The sequence below is a fragment of the Elaeis guineensis genome, chromosome 6, assembly GCF_000442705.2.
Source record: "Elaeis guineensis isolate ETL-2024a chromosome 6, EG11, whole genome shotgun sequence".
Classification (NCBI taxonomy): Eukaryota; Viridiplantae; Streptophyta; class Magnoliopsida; order Arecales; family Arecaceae; genus Elaeis; species Elaeis guineensis.
Window position 1 is genome coordinate 39,806,995 of NC_025998.2, and position 21,846 is coordinate 39,828,840.

The window sequence follows — 21,846 nt, forward strand, 5'->3', positions numbered from 1 at the left end:
GTGTCAGGCTTATGTTAAACGTTTAATTATGGACAAGCTTGGACCTAGGTCTGACAAGTGTTATTTCATAGGGTACCCAAAAGAGACCAAAGGGTATTATTTCTATCTAGCTGATGAGCAAAAGGTGTTTGTCAGCCTTAAGACAATCTTTTTGGAAAAGGAGTTCCTTGGTGAAGGGACTATTGCCTCTAAGGTCGAACTTGAGAAAGTTCGGCAGGTGGAAAAACTGACACAAGTTACTGAACCTGAACTGAATTTGGTTAGATCAGATTCGGAGCCCATTGTTCCTGCACCCTTAAGGCAGTCTGGTAGAGTACCACATCAATCGGACAGATACTATGATTTCTTGATCCGGGATGACAATCCTGTCGAACTTGATGAAAATGATGAGGATCCGATTACCTACATGGATGTAATATAGAGACCTGACTCTGAGAAATGGCTAGAGATCATGAAATCCGAAATAGAGTCCATGAAGGTCAACGATGTGTGGACATTGATTGACCCATCCGAAGAAGTAAAACCCATAGGGTGTAAGTGGATCTTCAAGAGGAAGAAGGGCACAGATGGAAAGGTGGAGACCTATAAAGCCCATCTGGTTGCCAAGGGATATCGTCAATGTTATGGTATAGACTATGACGAGATATTTTCTCCTGTGGCAATGCTCAAATCCATTCGGATTATGCTTGCGATAGCTGCCCATCGGACTATGAAATCTGACAGATGGATGTGAAGACAGCTTTCCTAAATGAAGAGCTGGACAAAAAGGTGTATATGATACAACCTGAAGGATTCACATCCACAGATGAGTCTAAGGTGTGTAGGCTACAGAGGTCCATTTATAGACTTAAGCAGGCATCCCGGAGTTGGAACATACGTTTTGATAGGACGATCAAGACGTATGGCTTCGTTAAGAACGGAGAAGAGCCCTGCATTTATAAGTGGGCTAATGTCCAATAGTGATATTTCTTGTATTGTATGTGGATGACATTCTCTTATTCAGGAATGATGTCCCTGCATTATAGGGAATAAAGATTTGGCTGTCGTCATAATTCTCCATGAAGGATCTGGGAGAAACTTCCTACATCCTAGGGATGAGGATCTATAGGGATAGATCTAAAAGGTTGCTTGGCTTATCCCAGTCCACGTACATTGATACTATGCTGAAGAAGTTCAGCATGGAGAATTCCAAGAAAGGCTATCTACCGATAGGCCATAGAATTTCTCTCTTGAAGAGGGATTGTCCGACAACACCTCAAGAGAGAGAATGTATGGGTAGAATTTCATATGCTTCGACAGTGGGATCTATCATGTACGCCATGACATGTACACGACCAGATGTGGCATACTCACTAGGGGTAGTGAGTAGATACCAATCTGATCCAGGGGAGAATCACTGGAAGGTTGTTAAAACCATCCTGAAGTATTTAAGAAATACTAAGGACCAGTGGCTTGTTTATGGTGAATCAGACTTGAGACTTATAGGGTTTACAGACTCTAGTTTCCAGTCTGATCACGATGATAGCAAGAGTGTGTCGGGATTTGTCTTTACCCTTAATGGTGGGGCTGTCTGCTGGAAGAGTTCCAAGCAGCACACTGTGGCTGATTCAGTTTGCGAGGCAGAGTATGTCGCTGTATCAGATGCTGCCAAAGAAGCAGTGTGACTGAGAAAATTCATCACCAAGCTCAGAGTAGCACCCTTCCGTGTTGGTCTAGTTCTACTCTACTGTGATAGCTTTGGAGCCATTGCTCAGGTGAAGGAACTGAAGGCACACCAGCAGACGAAGCATATTCTGCGCCGCTACCATCTCATCTGAAAAATCATGGATAGAGGTGACGTCGACCTTCAGAAGATCGATGGGAAGGAGAACCTGACTGACCCATTCACTAAAGCCATTGTGGTGAAGGAGTTCGACGACTTCAAGTCGAAGATGGGTATTAGATACTGCACCGATTGACTTTAGGCCAAGTGAAAGATTGTTGGGAATAGTGTCCCAAAGTCAATTGTCAGTCTGTTGACAGTTGTGCTCTTTCTTGTATTAGTATATGAATTATAAATAAATAAAAATTATTTTAATATTTTCATCATAAATTATTTCATCTTCTAATGAACTCCTATATTGTGGTGAAGTCCTTAGGACTATTTAGACTCGACAAAGGAAGATTTATCGTTTAGTCCTTAAACCTGTTCGCGACCAAATGATACGTTGTTACCAAGGATGACAACATTTATCAAGCATAGGTCATTGTGTGCCATATGGGTTGGTTGTCCTCTTAACCAAAGAGTGTGGAGACACTGGTATGGCATACAGGTGAGATATAAGGGTACATCTACACTGAACGTGACCGACTCCGGAGCTTTTTCTGCTATCAAGATTTGCTCCGATGGGATATGGGTATAACTGTCCCTCCGACCTGAGACCGTCACGGTGACTTGCAAGCAACTCACTGCACTTAGGCACTGGACTACCTGAATTTCTAATTTAGTGATGGAAGGCTGCTGGGTGTAGTCAAGTACTTGACTTGTCGGTGCGTGTGTTAAGATGGGATTGACCACTCCAGTTCAGGAGCTGTGTACAGTCGTGTTTCAATTTAGCAAAACCTTGGCCAGGGTAGTTCTAGTGAGGAGTCACAGGACTGTTTGAGTTGAGCACGATTCGGATGATCTAATCAAGGTTGACAGTTTAACCCTGAGTCATCCTATACACAGGGGTCAAAAGGGATGAATTATACAGTAACCATATTCACGTAGATTCTGAATGTTACGATTGTGACTATTCGACCTATCCAGACGTCGGGTACTATTGCTAGATGGTCACTTCGATTAGTACAATAATTGGTTCTTGTGCTACCAGCTTAGGTTCAAACCTGCGGGGTCACACACATTAGAGGTTCCTATCTGATCAGATGGCTGGTGAAGAGTCCCACTGTACTGGAACTCTTCGACCAAGAGTCCAAATACTCGAAGACTCTATGATTGAGAATCAGAATTCTCTGTTCATGAGTTCCACACATTTTGGGTACCGGGGTCGAGAGTCCCACTGGTTTGGGACTCTTCGATCAAGGTTTCATATCGATGGACTTTGATGCCCGATTGCCCATCAGATTTGGACTCAATATTTATGAGAGGTTTAATTAATAATTTGATCACTAATTAACTCAATTTGATTGAGTAATTTTTTTTGGATCAAGTCCAATTGCATTGGATTCAGTTGGGTTTGACCCGATTAGGTTAAGAGTTGACCTAATCGCCGAAGTGGTTTGGTCCCTGATTTGATCAGAGATTGGGCTTAGTCAATTTTTGATTTGATTATGATTTTATTGAGCTTAATTAAGCCTAATTGTATTGGGTTTAATTTAGTCTAATTGTGTCTAACCTATTTTAATGAGGTTGGTTCAATTGGATTTCAAACCACCTTGACTTATCTCCCTGCGCCACCTCACTTCACCTGCGCCCATTTGAATTCACGAGAAACAAGTTCTCATGAATTTTCTCCCACGCAGAAGCCTTTCATGCCCCTCCATTTGTGCACCATTTGGGTGGATAAAGATGGTTGGTTGGCCATTCAAATTCAAATGAAGTTTGAATTTGAATGGGCAACTAATCCATGCGCCACCTAGCCTTATCCATTTGTGCGCCATTTGCTTTACACGAGAAAGAGTTTCTCGTATAAACTCTCCATGCACAAGGGAGCCCACACTCTTCTCTTTTCACACTAAGAGTGGATAAGGATGGGTTGGTTGGCATTTGAATTCAAATTTGATTTGAATTCAAATGAGCAACCACCTAGCTTTATCCTCTCACACGTTTAAGACACGTCTTGCATTGTTTTAAAAGAGAGAAGAAGGTGGGGCGTGCGTACAAGATTTTTGAGAAAGAAAAGTAGGTGTGAGGAAGCTTTCTGCATGATTTTGAAAAGTTCAAAAATTTTGAGAGGAAAGAAAAGAAAGAGAGTGGGCGTAGGGTTTTTTGAGAGCACCCTAGCATTTCTGCTTGGGGTTCGGGAAGTGAGAAAGTGAGCTATGAGTGTTGTGAGCCCACCAAACTTTAGGAAGAGCTTCATCAACCTCTCTACTACATCTGTTGATGATCCGAAGCATCCAAAGAGTCGACAGATCAAGATTGAAGGAGTTCGATCAGTATCGACCGTCAAAAAGATTCTGCAACGAACTAGCATTCGTGAGGAGCCGATCAGACCGGGAGCTTCGTGTGGATAATTCACAGAGGCCAGACATACTGTGTGGCTGTATTACGATGATCAGACCCTCCCGATGATGATCAAATTACGGTGATCCACTACCCGTATGAAGGTAATGTGTTCTGAACACATAACTATAAAATGTTTACTGTAGAAGTTTAAATTTCAAATTTAAATGTATGCTATATATATCATATTTAGATCCTTGTGTAGGGTTAATATATGTTAATTAATTAGATTAATATATAATATCTGCTGTAAAATTGTAAGTTTGAAAAAGTTTTAAAATTATCGTTTTACCCCTGCACCGTTATTCCCATAGTTTCTAGCCTATTTGCTAACTTGGTCCAACCTAATTTGATTAGGATTTAAATGTTGATTCAATTTATTGACCCGAGTCAATTTTGACATGTGAATTGGATCAAAGAGTTGAGTCCAAATCATAGTCAAATGGTATTGGCTCAAGCATTGAACCAAAATTATAAGTACACCCTGCATGATTCTAGCAATCATATTTTTGACATAGTTATATGAACAATATTACAACTTGAATAGCATATTATATGGCATGATGTGATGCATGAAAATTATTTTCATTCTTATTATATATATATTACATGTGATGTAAGTGTTAGGATGTGCATGGGACTGATCTAAGATCCTCAATTAAAAATTATATTAAGTTGTAGCATCGGGATTCACTTGCTAACCAAATGTTGGATTCATTAATCAGTTGGTGTCTAGGCAAGTATCAAAGATGGTTATTTAATTAGATCCGAATGCTGGCCTGGCCAACTCTGTTGGTGTCTAAGAAAAACTTTGGGAAGCCTCCCATCTACTTATCTGACCAATTTGGTCTATTGAGTTTCGAATTTGGATTGATTGGTGATGTAGACACTATAAAGATTTTTCTTCATGCTTAGTCAATAGAGTATGTCAAGATCTATAGTGAGCTTATTATGCTATCCATAAGACTTGCTATGAAGATTGATATGATGTTGACTAAGTGCATATTGATGCTTATGGCATATTTAAATAATATTGCTTTGTTGTGCTATCGACAAGGGCAGTATTGTTTGAGTATGACCATATAGGAGTGAAGGGTCAACTTAACTAGAACACTGGAGTTTGTTGTACTATCCACAAAACTATGGGTGATCTAAAGATAAGAGAAATATTGAGAGTTGTATGAGATACAATTGATAAAGAGTTACCTATCTTTGAACTCATGAATGCTTGTTGTGCTATCCATAAGGTGTTTGTGAGGAATAAGAATCTCAACCCCACTTAGAAACATGATGATATTTTTTATTTTCATATGTGAGGGCTATGAAATTTATTAAAATAGTGAGAGATAGAATTAAATAAAAATTCTCATCTAATTGTGCATATCATCGTAAGTTGTCCACTTATACATCATTCTTGTACTTATAGATTTCATCTGCATAATGGCATCCTCACTTTCACTATGTGGCATACTAGATGCCAACAAGTTGATCAAACAAAATTATATGGACTGATTGAGAAATCTGAGAATTATTCTTACTTAGGAGAAAGTCTCCTATATTCTGGATATCTCTGCACCCGATACGATTGGTGAAGATGCTATTGAGGAGGAAAGGGCCACATACAAGATGTAGCAAGATGATAGTGTGAATGTCAAGTGTATCATGCTTACCTCTATGAGTAATGAGCTTCTGAAGCAATATGAAGGCATGGATGTTCCTTTCATACTCCTTAATTTGGAGTTATATAAAGAACAAAGTCGGACTGCCAAATATGAGATATCTAAGTAGTTATTCCATGCCAGCATGAGTAAAGGCACATCTGTGCAGACTCATATCTTGAAGATGATTGATTTGATCACTCATCTGAGACAGTTGAATTTTGCTATAGATTGTAAGCTTAGTCAGGATTTGATCCTACAGTTACTTCATGATTCTTTCTCATAGTTTGTCATTTTTGCTATGGATGTAAGCTTAGTCAGGATTTGATCCTACAGTCACTTTCTGATTCTTTCTCATAGTTTGTCATAAACTATTATATGAACAAACTGAACATCAGCCTGCCTGAGCTGCTCAATATATTGAAGATAGCAGAGAGCCATTTCAAGGGTGAAAAGACTCCAGTTCTTCTTGTAGATAAGATCTCCAAGAAGAAAGGCAAGAAGAGTTCTAAGAAAAAGATGAATCCTAAGACTAGCATCTCAAAGAAAAAGATAAAGAAAATCTCCGTCAAGGGTACTTATTATCAGTGCAACAAGGAAGGGCACTGAAAGAAGAACTGTAAGGACTATCTTGCAAGTTTGAAGCACAAGGAAGCAAGTGTTGCTAAAGGTTTGTATATGATACAAATAAATTTATCATTAAGTACTTCAACTTCAAATTCTTGGATATTAGATATCACCTGTAGTTTACACCTTTGCAAATCGTTGCAGGATCTATAAAATATAAGGAGTATGAATAAAGGTGACTTCATACTATTCGGTGCTAATGGAGAGTCCATCCAGATCGAAGTCGTGGGAACCAAGCTGTTGAAGTTGCCTTCAGACAAAATTTTAGAATTGAAGACCTGTACTATATGCTTAAAATTATTAAAAATATTATTTCTATACCTCTATTACTTGAACAAGATTTTGAAATAAAAGAAAAGAGCAATGGTTGCTCTATTTATTTTTCTAATGAATTTCATGGCAACACTTATATAGACAATGGTCTTTTATTCTTGTCACTTAATGATAATATACTTCATATTGATAAAATAAAAAAAAGAAAGAGAGAAGATGTGAATGTCACATACCTCTAGCACTGCCGATTTGGTAATATCAATGAGTCAAGGATTAGCAAGTTATACAAAAAAAAATTCTTTGATCCTTATGATTTTGAATCATATGGAACTTGTAAATCTTATTTTATGGGTAAGTTGATCAAAACTCCATTTATTGGATATGGAGATAGAACGAGTGGCATTTTGGGCCTAGTATATATTGATGTTTGTAGTTCAAGACTCAAGTCAGAGGTGGATACTCCTACTTCATCATATTTACTACTGATTTATCTAGGTTTGGATATGTGTACTTAATAAAATATAAATTCAAAGTCTTTGATAAATTTAAAGAGTACCAAAGAATAGTTGAGAAACAAACTAGTAAGAGTATCAAAGCTCTTTGATCTGATCGAGGAGGAGAATACTTAACTAGTGAGTTTCTTGATCATTTAAAGAAAAATAAAATTTTCTCTCAATAGACATCTCCTTATACTCCATAATTAAATAGTATTATGGAAAGAAAGAATCATACCTTATTAGATATAGTGCAGTCTATGATGTGCCTCACAGATCTTTCGATCTCCTTCTGGAAATTTGCTCTAGAGACCACAGCTTATATTTTGAACAAAGTACCAACTAAGTCTATTTCTAGCACTCTATATGAGATATGAAAAGAAAAAAGGCTCAGTCTTAAGTATCTTAAGATTTGGAGTTACCCTGCTTATGTGAAAAGTGTTGATGGATATAAGTTTGTAGATTATCTTAAGGAGAGTATTGAATACTACTTCTACCATCCTACTCAATAAAAGGTGTTTGTTAGTAGGCATGCCATATTCTTAGAAAAAGAGTTCATCCAAAAAGGAGACAGTGGGAGGATAGTTGAACTTGCGAAAGTTCAAGACCTACAATCTATCCAGAAGCAACATATGAAGAATCCATAAGTTGATCCTCAACTTGATGTGTCCATTGTTGAGCACAGCCACAACATACACCTCCTCTCTGATGGTCAAGTAGAATACATAATGCACCACTCAGATATGAATTTATCATTGAGAATGACAACTCATTACACGTCATTGAGAATGATGATCCCATGATCGATTTAGAAGCAGTCATGAGTAGTGACTCTGACAGATGGCTTGAAGCCATGAAATTTGAAATGGACTTTATATATGCCAACCAAGTTTGGACTTTGGTTGATGCACCTGAGGATGTGATCCCAATAGGATGCAAATAGATTTTCAAAAAAAGAAGATTGGAGTAGATAGCCAGGTAGAGATCTATAAGATCAAGTTGGTAGCAAAAGGTTTCAGACAAAAGTAAGGTGTTGACTATGAAGAAATTTTTTCATTCGTAGCCATACTCAAGTCTATTCGGATCATGTTTGCTATAGTTGCATACAATGATTATGAGATCTGGTAGATGGATGTCAAGACTGATTTTCTCAATGAAAATCTTAGAAAAAAAATCTATATGACTCAGCCAGAAGGATTTATCTCCAGTGGGAGGATAAATCAAGTATGCAAGCTAAAAAAATCTATTTATGGATTAAAGCAAGCATCGAGAAGTTGGAACATTCATTTTGATGAGATAGTCAAATCATTTGATTTTATCAAAAATATGGATGAACCATATGTATATAAGAAGATTAGTACGAGTAACATTGTCTTCTTGATCTTGTATGTGGATGACATACTGCTCATTGGGAATGACATCCCTATGTTGCAATCGATCAAAATATGGTTATTACAAAAGTTTTTCATGAAAGACTTGAGTGAAGTATTTTATATACTTGGTATAAAGATCTATAGGGATAAATCGAAAAGGATGCTTGGCTTGTCCCAATCAAATGTATTGAAGAGATTCAACATGGAGGAAAGTAAAAGATGTTACTTACCCAGAAATTATGACATACAACTCTCTAAGAAGATATCTCCTAAGACTCCTGAAGAGAGAAATAGAATGAATTCTATTTTGTATGCTTCGGCTGTAGGATCGATTATGTATGCTATACTGTGTATCAGGCCTAATGTAGCTTATGCCTTAGGCATTGTAAGTAAATTTCAGGTAGATCCAGGAGAGGATCATTAGAAAGCTGTGAAAAAAATTCTCAAGTACTTGAGAAGGACTAGAGATGCTTTTCTCATATGTACTGGATCTGATTTGAAACTGAAAGGCTTCACTGATTCTAGTTTTTAATCTGATCTGGATGATAGTAAATCGATATCTAGATATGTGTTTATCCTATATGGTGGTGCAGTAAGTTGAAAAAATTTTAAATAGCAAACTATTGCTGACTCAGTCATTGAGGTCAAGTACTTGCTACTAGTGAGGCTATTAAGGAGGCTGTCTAGATGAAGAAGTTCATCTCAGAGTTGGGTGTGGCTCTTGAAATTGAACAATCAGTGCCTTTTTATTATGACAATAATGGGGTAGTTGCTCAAGCTAAGGAATCGAGGTCACATCATAAATCCAAACACATCCTAAGACGGTTCTACCTCATTCGGAAGATAGTCGAAAGATGCGTTGTGATCGTTGAGCGAGTTGACATCAAGAACCATATAGCGGATCCATTCATTAAGGCCTTATCATTGCAACAGTGTGATCGCCACCTAGATTGCATGGGCATCAAGTATAGGGATGATTGACTTTAGTGCAAGTGAGAGATTAAAAGAATAATATCCTACAAGTCAATCGCATGTATGATGCAATAAGATATTTTTCTATATTTTATCTTTCAAACTCATGTATTTGATATTATTTATTAATAAAGTTAGGCACTTTGATTCATTATATATTGCATCTTATGCTTGTTTAAGATTATAATAAATTTCATAGGTTAGGGCAATGGTTTTAGGGCCATGATGAGATCATATCAGTGAGATCTAAATCTTTAATAGTCCTGATCTAAAATATTTTTAGCTGGTGGTTCATTAAGTTGGAGATCAATGATATCGATAAGACTGGTACATCCTATATATGCTCGATGGAGAGGATGGTTGATCTCACAATCACTTATGTGGTGATACTAATACAAAGATATGGATACTCATTAGAGAATGAATTTACTGAATTGACCTATGATAGAACATCTAATGGAGCCTTATTTACATATTAGTTGGTTATTCTCTAGTGGGAGTTGTGCAAGTGATCCTTAGATCTGAGATCACCATGGTACCTTATATATATGAATCTATATTTTGGTTCATTCTCTAGTTTGAATCACTAATCCTTGTGTAGGGTGTTCTGGATGTGATGCAATATGCATAAAAATTGTAAGTGGTCAATAAAGGATCAGTCACTCCTAATAAGGAGAGCGAACATCCTATATGATCTCATAAGTTGATGATTCTGAAAGTCTTTGACCAAAGTAGGATGATAATTAGAAAAATTTTTTTAGTATATCATCAACTGAATTATCATCTTTTGATCGAGATACATATAGATAAGCATTTAGGTTTAATATGATTCCATGCCCATAGCTCATCTGAGGTGTTGTATGACTGAAAGATTGAATTGCATGGTAACTTACTACTGAAGGATAATTTTGATATTTTTACTAAATTTTATCTCTTCTAGGTAGTCATGATAGGTTGCTAGATGTCAATCTTGACTTGTGAACTTGCAAGAATTAAAAAAATTTAATTCAAAAATTAATTAGAAAGAATTTTGATTAATTAGTGTAATTGGGCTGACCTAATCTAATCAGATTAGGATAGGTCAGGAGTCTGGGACCACTGCTGATTAGATTTGAAATTCAATGGATCACACACTTTAGAAATTGATCTTGATATGATTTAATTAAGACTTATTATAAATCTTAAGGATTAATTTGATATGCTAGCATATTATGTTAACCCAAGTTCCCAATTAGGTTGAGTTCAAAGTGTTTGAGCTAGACTTAACCTATAGCCTTGAATCTAATTAAATTAAGTTATTTTCTTGCCTTAACTTGGAAGAGTTTTATGTGAGAAACGAGTCCTCCATACCATTCCTAAAAGTCCATGCCAAATAATTAAGAGCGCCCACTTGTCTGCGTTAAGAAGGAAGAGTCCTTCTTAATGAAGACTCTTGCATTTCTCCACACCATCTCTTTGTATTACATGCCAAATTAAATATAAAAAATTATGGGCCACAGAAGAGGAGGAGTTCTTTTGTTTGAAGGCTTTTTTGCATGCCACTTAATGTTATACGGAGAATTATTCTCCACATGAAGGAAGTAGAGCACCAAGGGTTGGTGCCCCTTGGGATTTTCATGCATCCATTCTTTCCCTATTTCAATGGCACACCTCTTATGGGATAAGTGCTAAAAAAATTCTGATGTTTAGGCATCTGATAAGAGAAGAAAAGATAGGAAAAATCTGAGAAAAAGATAAAGAAAAATAAGAGAGAAAAAAATAGAAAGAAAAGAGGGAAGAAAAATGAAAGCAAGGGATTGCTTGTCCTAGGGTTTAGTTTTTCTAAGTGTTGGAGTTCCAACTCAGATTTGAATGGTGAGATCTCTTGAGAAGAGATTCTTAGCATAGTCTTAGTAGAGGATTTGAAGGCTACAGGTGGTGGTGCTAACTGTTTTTTGAGAAAGAAGCCGGCAGTATTCTTGTGAAGAAAGGCTGCAGTACTACTTCGATTGGAAAAGATCTTGATCAGTCCCGTGTGGATCACCATTGGAGGACTTCTACTTTAGAGCCTTATAGGAATTCTTTTGTTACCCGACTACCGACTTCAAAAAGTATAACTTCTATCTCATTGCATGCTTATTTTGGTTTGATTGGTGTCTATAAGGTGATTCTAGAGTTTGAGTTCCAGTATGTTGGTTTTAATTGTTAAAACTGATTTTATGCATATTAAAAATTTTTAAAATTCATATTTCACCATGTGATAAAAACCTAACACCCTTCTCACTTCGTCCAAGGCTTTTTTTTTGAAATAAAAAAATAATTATGATATTAAATAATTTAATCAAGTTTGACACCCCATTTTCATATCAATATCTTAATGACAAACTTCAACATCGGTTAACAGCAGGTCAACATTGCAACTAATTATATAGTATACATTCTTGATTAAAAAAAATAAAAAGTTATGCTAAAATTGAAAATCCACAAAAAGTACAAAATTTTTTAGTTAATTAACCCTGAAAAAATGAAAGATGATTGGGATTAAGGGTTGGTATAAGCTATACTTCAACAGAATTCTCAATCCAAATTCAGCAAAAAATTTAGCCCTATTACTGCAAGACTCTAGTTTGATGCTGATGTGGCTGACGATGAACATTTTTTGAGGACCGATATGCTAAAGAGGGAACCTATGAGAGAAATTCACTATCTTCGGAGTTTCTCCAATGAGGGACCCTTCGATACTTAAATCAGCCAGAGCCTGACAATGGTAGAGAAAAGAGAGTGAGAGGGAGGATGCAAGAGCACACTTGATATTCTTTAGAGTAGAGCTTACCTTGGGGTCTCCTTCATTACCTCTTTATATAAAGATGGAGTTGAGTATTATTACACAGGAACTTGGTAGGCCATTCAGCCCCAAGCCCACTAGGTTGTCAGGCCACTATCTAGCAGGCCGTTAGGGCAGAGAGATCTGTCCACTAGCCTATAGATAGGGTTGTTAATCATAGATATCAATTGTAGATCGAGTTCATGTTTTGAAGCTGTTGGGAGATTCCAAGAATTGTCCACGTGGCTAAGTAGACCGATAGCTTAAGGTCGATGCAAAGCTGAGTCCTTGCTTTGAATATGTCAGTGCCTGTGCTGGTTATTGGGCTTTGCTTCCTGTCATCTGTTGGATTCCGACCTTGGAGTCAGTAGTCATCCGAGCTGAAGTCTAAGTAGAAGCCAATGGCATGAGGTCATTCGGCCTTGGTTTCTTGGCCTCCATGGTAGTCTTGATGAGTCATCAGTGAGTGCTCGATTATAACTTGGGGAAGAGAAGGTGAGACTAGAAGGTGGACAATCTCTAAAACACTTGTCCTCCAACTTTCAAGTTCGAAGTAGTTTCATTGTTTTGGGTAAAAAAAGTAGTCGGTCAGAAGTCAAAATATTAAAAGTAAGTCAAAAGTCAAAATATCTGAAGTAAATCATAAGCGAAATATTCGAAATAGATTATAAGCAAAATATTCGAAGTATATCAGAAGCAAAATGTCCTAAGAAGATCAGAAGTTAAAATATCCAATATAGGTTAGAAGTTGAAATATACAAAGTAGATTAGACATCAAAATATATGAAGTAGGTCAGAAGTTGAAATATCTGAAGTAGATCAGAAGTGAAATATCCAAAGAAGATCAAAAGTTGAAATATCCAAAGTACATTAAAAGTTAAAATATCTGAAAAAGATTAAAAGTTGAAATATCTAAAATAGATTAAAAATCAAAATATCCGAAATAGGTTAGAAGTCAAAATATTTGAAGTAGATCAAAAATTAAATCTTGATAGAAAATTTTGCCAAGTCAATGTGATCATCCTAGGCCTTTGCTCGACTCATCCATAGATGAAGAGCGTTAGGTGGCCATAAGGGGTTGCCAAAGGATTAGCCCCTTTATCGACCTCCACTCAACTTGTCTGTGGATGAAGAGTGCTAGGTGGCCATGTGGGGTTCTAAAGGGTTAGGCCCGTCATCATCATCCTCAACCTCCACTCGACTCATTTATAGATGAGAGTACTAAATGGCCATATGGGGCCCTTAAAGGATTAGCCCCATTGTTGTCATTCTCAGCCTCCACTCGACTCATCCATAGACAAGAAGCACCAAATGGCCATATGGGATCCTAAAGGGTTAGCACCATCGTCATCATCCTCAGCCTCTACTCGACTCACTCGTGGATGAGGAGCATCAGGTGGCCATATGGAGTTCTTGGAGGGTCAGCCCCATCGTCGTCATCTTTGACCTCCACTTGACTTATCCATGGATAAGAGGCATATGAGGTCTTTGGAGGATTGCCCTATTGTCATCATCCTCGACTTTTGCCCAACTTATCTGTGGATGAGAAGCATCAGGTAGCCACGTGAGATTTCTAGAGGATTAGCCCATCATCGTTGTCCTTGGCCTTCGCTTGACTCATCCATGGTCATAGAGTGTTGGATGGTCATGTGAGATTTGTAGAAAATTAGCCCCATCATCATCATCCTTGGCTTTTGCTTGACTCATTTATGAATGAGGAGTGCCAAGTTGGCCATGTCGAGGGGTAAGGCTTAACCTCGAGCTTATATTTTAGATGTTGTTGGGTATAAAATACCCCCCCCCCCCCCGGCCGAAGCTGGTAAAAGACCGATCCTTCCTGCGCTCTTCCAACTCCCGACCTTGTGCGTGGCACCTCTCCGAACCTCCTTGATCGTCCGGACTTCTCCGATAATGAACTTCTGCATTCGTCCATCGGACCACCCCGAAGGCCCTCTGGGGCTCCCTGTTAGCCGACCTTCTACAGCAACCAACTACCCCCCGAACTTCTTTCGGACTTCGTTAGTGTTCGAGCTTCCCCGACAAAGAGAGTTCTACGATAACCAGACTCCACCCGAGTTTCTACAGCGGTCGACCACCCCCCAGATCCTAATCGGGCTCCCGCGAGAGCCGAACTTCTACTACGAATGGTCTACTCTGAACACCTACAGCGGGCTATCTACCCCAAATGTTTACTGTAAGCAAATTCCATTCGAGTCTCTACTATGAACAAAATTTTTTCGAACTTCTGTTACAGGTAGACCTCAGCTGAGCTACTCCATAGCGAGGGGATTCCGAACAAACTTCTACAACGGGACACTACTCCAATTTTTCACGACAACTGGTCCTCACCCGAGCTCCTACAACAAACGGCCCCCTTTCGACCTCTCGCGAGAACCAGATCCCATTTGAACTTCTCCAGCGGATGGATTCTGGATGAGCTTCTATGACGGACGAGCTCCAGCAGCTGGGTCCCTGCGGTGGCCGATCGCCCCTGATGTCTGCCGAGCCTCCCCAGCACTATCCGAAGTCCATCGCCGACCGACCTCCTACCAGGCTCCCCATAAAATCGAGCTTCCCCAGTGGACGATCTTCGGATGAGCTTCCATATCAGATAAATCCCAGACGGACTTCCCTAGCAATCGAACTTCCCCAGACTCCGCCAACAGAAAATCTCCATCCAAGCTCCTACGGTAGGTGACTCTCGCCAGAAACGTCAGCGACCTCGAAACATTCGAGCCTCTCCCAGAACGACGATGTGAAGAGCCATTCTGCTCCATCAGGCGTCTCAGCCGAGCTTCAACCGACAGATCCGAACTCTCTGACAAGCCACGGCAAGAGCCGTCACCCTGCTCCACTCTCTGCAATGGATTCCATGCAGCTCCACCACTCTCTGGCAAGTCACGACAATGGACACCACTCCACTCTCCGTAGCAAGATCCACATGGCCCTGGGCGACCTCTGACGCCACTACTCTCTATAACAAACTCCGTACGTCTCTGAATGGCCCACTTCCAGACGGTTACAGACGTCGCTGTCAGTCAGTTACGCTCTCCGTCTATAAATAAGGACCCCCAGATACATTCTTTTCTAAGCTCTAAACTCTATCTCGAAACTCTATCAAATTTTTCGCTTGAACACTCCATTTCTGTTGAAGCAGAGTACTGACTTGAGCATCGGAGGGTCTTGCCGGAGCACCCCCAACTCCAATTTAGACTTTCTTTGCAGGTTCCGGTGGCGGCCGCGGTCATCCCAGCTCCAGCTTCTCTGACTTCGATGGGATTCTGCACCAACAGAATTGGTGCTAGAGGAAGGACGCTCTGTCTTCGCGGTACCCTTATTCTTAAAGGAGTGCTCAACGGGACTGATTTCGGTCATCTTCTCCGACATCCTCTTCTCCTCCCTCTACTAGATCTTCACCCGATGCCTCCCCACAAGGCATCCACCAGGCGATCCACGACCTCCGTGGCCAGATCTCAAGCTCTGACCTCACCCCTGGTTTTTCAGGCCCCTCCCCCTCCTCTGGCAATAGTGGTCGACAAATCCATCCGACGTCGGCCTGAAGGTAGGGAGAATCGATCGAGGACCCTACCACAACCGATGCCGTCGAGGAGGGAAGAACAACCTGAAAATCGACCTCCAATCGGGATCGTCTACACCATCTCTAGAGAGCCCCGAAAGGGAGCAGCCAGCAGATCGATCGGACCACCCAAGCGGCAAAGGACTGAAGGACCCATAACCTTTATTGAAGAAGATACCCGAGAGATCCAGTTCCTCCATAACGATGTGGTTGTAGTTTCTTTAAATATTACTGATTATGATGTACGCCACATTCTTGTTGATAGTGAAAACTCGGCCGATATTTTATTTTACGATATTTTCTCAAAAATGTCCATCCCTGACGATCGATTTGGGCCGATTAGCTCCCCTTTAGTAGGGTTTACCGACGATGCTATCCCGGTGGAGGGAGTAATAACTTTGACTGTAGTTGCAGGTCGATATCCAAAACAATCCAGGGCTCTGATGGATTTCCTAGTGGTGAAGGCACCATCAGCCTACAACGCAATCCTCAGCCGACCTGGCCTCAACGCCCTTCGGGCTGTGGTATCAACCTACCATCTGAATTGAAATTCCCTACTAACCAGGGGGTCGGAGAAGTCAAGGGAGATCAAGCCCTGGCAAGGCACTGCTATAATATAGCCCTGCAAAGAAGTGGTCAGCCTGACCCCTGTCCGGTTGATGGATTGGACACCCGCAATGACCTGACAGAAGAACGAGGTGGGCCAATGAAAGATCTTGTCTCAATTCTTTTGAATGATGGGAATGAGGAACACATGGTGAAGATTGGCTCCAACTTGGGGAAAGAGGTACGGATGCAGCTTATCAATTTTCTGCAAAAGAATGCGGACGTTTTTGCTTGGATTCCGACGGACATGCCAGGGATCGATGCTAAAGTTATGCAGCACCGTCTGGCCGTCGATCCCAAACACCGACTAACGAAGGAAAAAGTTCGAAATCATGCACCGGAGAGACATGTGGCAATAGCCGAGGAGGTTGATAAACTCCTAAAGGTCGGGTTCATCAGAGAGGTCAACTATCCGAGCTGGGTTTCCAATGTGGTCTTGGTTAAAAAGGCGAACGACAAATGGAGGATGTGTATAGACTTCAAAAAATTGAATAAAGCCTGTCCGAAGGACAGTTACCCTCTGCCCAGAATCGACCAACTAGTAGATGCAACCTCAGGCCACGAGCTTCTTACCTTCATGGATGCGTTCTCCGGCTACAATCAAATCAGGATGGCGCCAGAGGACGAAGAAAAAACCACTTTTATAACTAACCGTGGCCTTTATTGTTATAGGGTCATGCCTTTTGGCCTAAAAAATGCAGGGGCGATATATCAACGGCTAGTGAATAAGATCTTCAAAGAGCAGATCGGCCGCAACATGGAGGTCTACATGGACGACATGCTCATAAAGAGCAGATCCTCGGTGAACCACGTCGCCGACCTTGAGGAGACCTTCAGCGCCCTTCGAAAAAATAAGATGAAGCTGAACCCAGCCAAATGCGCTTTTGGAGTAACCTCAGGAAAATTCCTGAGCTTCAAGGTATCGGGGCGCGAGATTGAGGCAAACCCAAAAAAGATTCGCGCCATCCAGGAGATGACCGCCTCGAGATCGATAAAGGAGGTTCAGCACCTCATCGGGAAAGTAGCGGCTCTAAATCATTTCATCTCGAGATTGGCCGAGCGATGCTTACCTTTCTTTCGGACCCTCAAGCAGCCCAAGAACTTCTATTGGACCATTGGAGGTCAGTAGGCATTCGAAGAGCTGAAGAACTATCTTGGCTCATCACCATTATTGGCAAAGCCTGAGCCTGGAGAAAAATTATTTCTATACCTGGCGGTTTCCTCTGTAGCCCTCGCTGCAGTTCTGATTAAGGAAGAAGCGAAAATTCAACGGTCGATCTACTACATAAGCCGAGTATTGAGAGACACTGAAACCAGGTATACTAAGTTAGAGAAACTAACTTACGCATTGTTGATTACAGCTCGAAGGCTCCGACCTTACTTTCAAGGACACACCATAATGCTGCTCACCGACCAGCCGATCAAGGTGGTTCTGCATTGAGCGGATGCCTCTGGAAGAATCACGAAATGGGCAGTCGAGCTCACGAAGTTCGACATCAACTATCGACCTCGGCCAGCGATCAAAGCCCAGATATTAGCGGACTTCATGGTGGAATGTACTATCCCAGAGGAGGTCGAACTTGGACAAGATGATGCCGATAATCCAGGGCTCCGATCGAACTCCCCCGAAGAAAGATCCGATCTCCCTGATGGTTCTTGGGCCCTCTACGTGGATGGTTCCTCTGACATGTCAGGCGCAGGCGCGGGTCTGATCTTGGTCAATCCAGATGGAATTGTCACAGAGTATGCACTGCGCTTCGAGTTCTCCACAATAAATAATGGAGCAGAATATGAAGCTCTGATTGCAGGACTAAAGGTCACCAAAGAATTAGAAGTAGATCGGCTTCAAGCCTACAGTGATTCTCAATTAGTAGTAGGATAGGTCAGTGGAAATTACGAGGCTCGGGAGGACAGTATGGCTAGATATCTCGAGAGGGTAAGAGAGATCATCCCTACCTTCGACAGCTTCGACATCAGGCAGATCTCGAGATCGAAAAATGCCAGGGCCGACCTTCTCTCCAAGTTGGCTACACTGGCTCCGACCGAACTGCCTAAGGAAGTCTTCTTCGAGGTTCTGAAGCGCCCAAGCACGGAAGAATCGCGGTCTATGATGGAGATCAGCTATGAACCCAATTGGATCGACCCACTAGTTGCGTACCTCAAGGATGGGGTTCTTCCTCCTGATGCAAAAGAGGCTCGAAAGCTTAAGAACCAGGCCTCCCGATATATCCTCTACGAAGGCAAGCTATACAAGAGGTCGTACTCCTTTCCCCTTTTGAAATATCTCCGACCTTCCGAAGCCGACTTCGCCTTGAGGGAGGTACATGAGGGAGTCTGTGGAAATCACCTGGGGGCCAGATCTTTATCCCATAAGCTGCTCCGGCAAGGTTATTACTGGCCTACCATGTACCATGACTCCATCGAATATGTCCGAAGATGTGACCGGTGTTAGAGATATGCCAATGTACAAAGGCAACCTGCCTTCGAACTTACACCATTGAGTGTCCCATGGCCATTCGTGCAATGGGGGATGGATATCCTTGGACCTTTTCCCATGGCATCAGGGCAGCAGAAGTTCCTCCTGGTGGCAATAGACTATTTCACCAAGTGGGTCGAAGCTGAACCTTTGGCAAAAATCATGAAAGCTAAAGTATAGGACTTCGTCTGAAAGTCGATTATCTGTAGGTTTGGCTTACCCAGAACCCTCATTACTGATAATGGATGACAATTTACTGGAGCAAAGTTTGCTGAATTTTGTGAGGACCTAAACATCTCCCACAACTTCACTTCGGTGGCCCATCCTCAAGTAAATGGCGAGGCCGAGGTGACTAACCGGACTCTGTTGCAAGGCATCAAAGCGAGACTTGAAAAAGCAAAAGGAACTTGGGCTGATGAGCTCTATCATGTGTTATGGGCATACCGGACTACTCAGAGATTGCCCATGGGGGAGACCCCCTTTGCCTTAGCTTTCGGGACAGAAGTCGTGATCCTAATAGAACTCAAGCTTCCGTCAGCACAAGTCGTGACGTTCGACGAACAACGCAACCCACAGGATCTCAAGGCCAACCTCAACTTGTTAGAAGAAAAGCGGGAGGTGGCTCAAGTTCGGATGTCGGCTTACAAACAGAAAGTAGCCCGCTACTACAACTCTCGGGTCAAAAGCAAGGTCTTCCGGGCGGGGGACCTGGTGCTATGGCAAGCCGCTGCCTCACAACCTCAGAATCAAGGAAAACTTGCCCCAAACTGGGAAGGCCCGTATGAAGTCAAGGAGGTAGTCCGACCCGGAACATACTATTTAAAAGAGCTCAGAGGAGTAGAGCTTCCGCGACCATGGAACTCGAAAAATATACGGATGTATTACCAATAGCTACGCCTTAAATAAAAGTTTCATACTTGCATATTTTTCTTTTAGCATAAGTTTATAACGACAAGAAATAACTCTCTCACGCAATTAAAATTAAGCATGTTAGGAACAGGAGGAGAACCTCGTCCTAACATGAGCAAAGCTGAAGGCCCAATTTTTTAAAGACTGGATGGAGGGAGAGGCCCTTACAATGGCCCTTATGTGCCCCCACAGCCTTGTTAGGAACAGGAGGAGAACCTCGTCCTAACACGAGAAAAGTCGAAGGCCCGATTTTTTAAAGATCGGATGGAGGGAGAGGCCCTTACAACGGCCCTTATGTGCCCCCACAGCCTTGTTAGCAACAGGAGGAGAACCTCATCCTAACATGAGCAAAGTCGAAGGCCCAATTTTCTAAAGACCGAATGGAGGGAGAGGCCCTTACAACGGCCCTTATGTGTCCCCACAGCCTTGTTAGGAACAGGAGGAGAACCTCGTCCTAACACGAGCAAAGTCGAAGGCCCAGTTTTCTAAAGATCGGATGGGGAGAGAGGCCCTTACAATGGCCCTTATGTGCCCCCACAGCCTTATTAGGAACAGGAGGAGAACCTCATCCTAACACAAGCAAAGTCGAAGCCCCGATTTCCTAAAGACTGGATGGGGGGAGAGGCCCTCACAACGGCCCTTATGTGCCCCCACAGCCTTGTTAAGAACAGGAGGAGAACCTCATCCTAACACGAGCTGAATCCAACTGTTGGGAGCAAGGGGAAGGCCTCGTCCCGATGCAAGCAAAGACTCGATTGATCGACAAGGAGGAAAGCTTCCTCAATGACTCCTCTACACTCTCATGACCCCATCAAGAGCAGAGGGAAGACCCTCACTCAAACACGAAAGAAAAAGGGGAGGATGAAAATGAAAAGCCGACAAACTACTTCTGCGACAAGTAAAAACAAACTATATCAAAGACATAAGAAACTTCATCTCAGTCGCAAAGAGGGAACCTGACATAGGCTGAGGATAAATCGACCTCCTCAAAGTAATGAGAAGTTCAAACCCCCAAGCTCGAGCATCGGGAGAAAGTGCCAAACTCAAACAGTCTTGAAAGAACCTACGGTCATAAACTGAAGGGCAAATCGACACTGCAACAATCGGGAACCTCCAAACAGCGTCGACATAGAACACGACGAAAGACAAAAGGAGTCTGGCAAATAATCGATTAACATCAGAATGGACGAGGTAATAAACAATTTCATTTTCATTTGATTGGTGAAGTATACATTACAAAGCCTTGAAGGCCAAAAAAAAGAGAAGAAGAGAAGGGGACGAGGTAACGAAAATTTTTTTTTCATTTCATTGGCGAAGTGCACGTTACAAAGCCTTAAAAAAAACAAACAAAATGAATAGCTCTAAAGGAGCTCAGCTTCATCAGACTTCGAACTCTCAGTTTCGGCCATCGTCGAGAATTACTTCAGGTACCTGGCTTCTTCTTCCAGTCCCTCTTTTCGGATCAGCAATTACTCCAGCATTATCTTCGAAGTACATGTAGATGCCATCTTTTTTGCGTCATGGCTTTCACTGCTTTCGGATCAGCAATTACTCCAGCATTATCTTCGAAGTACATGTAGACGCCATCTTTTTCGCACCATGGCTTCCGCTGCCTCACGATGACGACGGACATGACCTTCTTTCTGAGGTCAGGTTCCTCCTCACAGTGACGGCGGGCATGACCTTCTTCCTGAGGTCAGGTTTTCCCTCACGATGATGTGCACCAGGAAGCCCTCACGGTCGAGGATGTGCTATAAGCACGGGCTCTGGGCCATCAAGGCGAAACGCAGTCGGATCTATCTCTTCTACCCTCACCTTCTTCGCCAACCCAGAAGTTGCAGTGTCTTCCCGTTCGTGGGCTTTCAGACTCT